Below are 4,347 nucleotides of genomic sequence, written 5' to 3' on the forward strand. Positions count from 1 at the left end.
CGGGACCTGGTGCCTTCCGCGGGTTGACTCTTCTCAGAGTCTTCCACACGTCGGCTGTGTCAAGGCAGAGTACCTCCTATTCAATCTGAAAGTCATGTTACTTTAGACTGTTGTTATGAATTAGGTAATTTGCTTATTTTACAGGAACTTACACTGGACTTGCTTTTCTTAGTGATCAGATTAGCACAAGGATATTATTGCATATGTAATCACAATGAACATCACTAACCTGCTTCTCCTATATTTAAACTTTGGGCGGCTTCTAATATTAGGATGTAAGATACTTAGCTCTCACAAGACATTTTTGTCACACACTTTCAATTCACCACCCCACAACCCCAATCACAAGCTTTAAACTGTAAGCAGAATGAAATGTGTGTGAAATCTCTCGTACGCTCCTGAACAAACACTGCTTCGCTGTGATATCAGACTTCCAGTACAAAAGAAGACGCTGTGTGACTGGGTACAACATAAATGTCAGCTTAGTGATTCACCACTAATGAGACAGCACCTGTGACATGAAGGAAGGAAACTTTTGTTGTGGAAAACACACACACACACACACACACACACACACAAACGGAAATGCTGCTTTTGAGAGCTGACAAGGAAACGCTCAAAGGGATCAAATTATTTTACATCTCATACATATGCATGTCACTGTTAAAGTGTTCCACTTTGTTTATTTACACTGTGTGAGGGTTGTGAACACAGCTGAGAGGAAGAGAAATAGAAAGCATAACACTGCATCAAAGATAAGCACAATCTGAAGCCTCTTCACATTCCATTAATGTCACCGGAGTTCTTCAGTTTGTATTGACCCAGTTGATTGCACAAGCTGTCGAATCCAACAATGCTCTGTCAGAGGTGTCATGCTGTACCCAGTATTAATGCCATCAAGTATAACTGCATCGAATAACAAATGATCTCAGTATTTTTATGGATTGTATTTCAGCAAATAAAGACACTAGGTTAGACAATATGAGCTTATATTGGACTAAGTGTAGTTTTTTTTTTTAAATGTGTTAATCTTTGTATATGTTATTGGCTATGTGGAATTATGTAGAGTTCATGTGAATGAGTATATCTTGTTTTAAATTGAGTATATTTTGTTTTGTTGTACAATAATATTTAACAGATCTAATAATCAACGTATCAACAACGTTTAACGATGCATTAAACACCATTATACACATCTCTCCCCTGCACAAAGCTTCCTAGGAGCCCTCCAGAAAGCTTTGTAACTTTCCCATTTTCCTATATAGACATCCAACCTGGTGAACTGTTTGGATGACATGTTTTCAAACACCGCCAGCTTAGACATCTCACAAGGCCCACTCTTGGATAGACGGCAGCCCTTCATTCCTCCAACCTCTTAAAGAATCTGTCTGGCTGCCAACTTTGATCCCTGTATTCTGACATTGACCATATATAGTTATTTAAAAGTATGCTGAAGATCCATTTGATTTGAACATTTTGTTCATGGTCATTTGGTTCATGGTCAATTCTAAAAAAGCAGCACATACAATGATTTTTTCCTCTCAACTCATATTGGCAGAGTTATTTTACTTGTATATACCTAGAAAAAAATAATGCATGGAATAACTTGTCATCACTGTGAGAATCTCCTTTTCTTGGTCCTTGCTCCACGATTGTCTTTGGTTCTCCTAATATTTTTATTTGGGCAGGGATTGTTATTGGACTGCTGCTGACTTGAGTTGCAGGAAGTTATTGGATGGCCAGAGCCAAGATGAATCTACTGCCTCATTCGTTTCAAATCACATAACGACACCAAAGAACAAACAAATACAGTGTTAAAACTTAACTACAACTGGTTTTCTTGGTTTCTCATAAGTTTCTCATAGGTTTCTCACTTTGACTTGAAATACTAATCAGTAGCAAAAAATATGAGATTGTGTTTTTGATAATACTGGATTTGATATCAAAGCATTAACACATGAATTCTATTCAAATTCAGACTTTTCTTTTAATTAATTTAAAACCATATGGTACTAGACCACTCCAAAGATCTTTACTCTACATCCTTTACCAACAACATATGGTGCACAAATTAAGAATAAACTTAATTTTTGTGTGGCATTTTAGGCCTTTATGTGTGACAGGAGAGCTTAGACATGAAAGGGGAGAGAGAGGGGGAATAACATGCACCAAAGGGCCGCAGATCTGAGTCAAACTCGCTGAATCGAGGACTGAGCTTCTGTATATGGGCGCGGCGCTCCACCCAGGCGCCCTAACAATAAATTTAGATAGAATGCAAGCTAAAAACAGATTCCTGTGGGTATCAAACACTGCCCCTGTCTGTTTCAGCTTTCCATAAAAACATAATTTTTTGAAAATAAGTTTTTAACAAGCAGAACTATCTCTGTCAGCACCTCTCCCACCTGCTCAATATGTATGTCCTTACCAAAAGGAGCAGAATGTAGTACTCACGAAATCAGGATATTAAGTGCCTTCATGTATACTGTATGTTGAGAGTAGTTTATATGCATTCTTTAATGCACCCTGGGCAACCAACATTCTATGTAATGCAATCATTTGGGGGACACAAATATGTGGATTCTGTTGCCCTCTTATGGCTATTGTAGACCAAGGCAATTGTCAGAAGGAGAGGCCCGTTTTGCATATTTCTTATAAAGTCATCTTTTTTGAAAAATTCAGACAACTAAAGTTGTACATATTCGTAGTAGACCTAGTGGCATTAGGTGCAGCACCATCAGTGCTGGTAGAAGTCTGGTCCTTTATGTAAGAAAAAGCAGCAATACCACATTGTTAAAATAAGAAGAAAAGCACTCATCATGCAGGAAATGGATGCAGTCCGATTTGTATTACATATCATATTGCTGAATAATTAGTATTGACGTCTTACTGTGTAAGCAGAATTTTAAGGTGGAGATCTTTAAGTTGTAGCTAATTCTAGCAGCTTCCTTTATTTGAGTTGTTTAATCTACAAAAAAATGCATAAAACTGATAGCAAAGTACAGTATTTTAAATCATGTAGTACTTGAGTTAATGTACTTGGTGACATTCTTACCACTGAGTAGCAGTAGTAGAATGTGGGAACGTTGCTAGTTGCCTGGCTTGGTTTTAGGAGTGTATATTTATTCACTGAAAACAAAACCAGTTTGTACTCCTCACATTTGAAGCATCAGAGTATTTTCTAAGGTATTGCTTTCCAAAGTGAAATAACATTATGTCATATCACAATGGAATTTCTCTTGTCAGAACTGTAAATATGTTAATCAATTACTTTGGGCATGAAAAACACAGAACCACAACAACATTCCACTGGTTTGTGCAATCAAACCTCTATCGCAGGATGATTTCAACTAGATTGTTAATATAATCAACATTTGCCGGTGGCTCCATCTTGTGGACAGAATGTGTACATTATCGAGAAAAAAATGAATTAGTTTAAAGGCCTTTCATTAATGAGACATAACTATTGTCTGAGTGTCAAACGTTTTAGATACTACTGCATTGATGTTGACCACAACTAGCCTAAATCTACAAAGTTCAAAAATCCAAATATTAAATTTAAATTAAAATAGTAGAAATTTCTCAATGATTTGGATTCATGCCCATTACTGTCTTTTTAACCGAGCTGGTTTTGCCAATGTTGCAGTGGACATGGTGACAGGTCAGCCTATTCCAGGCGTATATTTGACAGGACAGCCCAAGACAGGACTTCAGACTCGAACCTACGGCTGCTGCGGAAAATACTGAGCCCGGCACAACCACGCGCCCCTAGTGGTCACCATTAGTAAATTCAGTCTAATATCCTCGTCGTTCACACACCCTATGGTGTGTTTTCAAGTTAGGCCTTTGTATATTTTTTTTATAGTCACTGGTTGTACATTCATGGTTGTATCCCATCATAAACGCAATAGGTATTCAGCTCACAGGAAGTAAAAGATTGCCTAGTTAAAGTTGCCATTTAGTGTCTTTAGTGATTCTGCATGACGGTCATGTTCATCCTGTCGCTTCGCATTTCCCGGGTGAACAGTCCCGGAAAGAACAGCTAACCTTACTATAAAAGGCAGGAACATTAGCTAATCGGATAGTTGTTCTATCATGGAATGTCACAAAATCAAGGCAGATATACATATAGTAATTTTCCTTGTACAGAGTGGTTGGTAGCTTTTAAGTGTAATTGAAACCATGTTTTCCGCTTCTGGGTCTGCACGCGAAATCACCGCTCCGCCCACATTTCAGTTAACCTTTTCTTTTAGTCGACGTAAAGTCAGACACGTTGTCCCTCCGCTGGTGGTAGTCGGAGGGCTACGTACTGGCAGTGAAATATCTAACGTTATTTAGAGTGTTAGTGAC

This window comes from Etheostoma cragini, chromosome 9, assembly GCF_013103735.1.
Source record: "Etheostoma cragini isolate CJK2018 chromosome 9, CSU_Ecrag_1.0, whole genome shotgun sequence".
Taxonomy (NCBI): Eukaryota; Metazoa; Chordata; class Actinopteri; order Perciformes; family Percidae; genus Etheostoma; species Etheostoma cragini.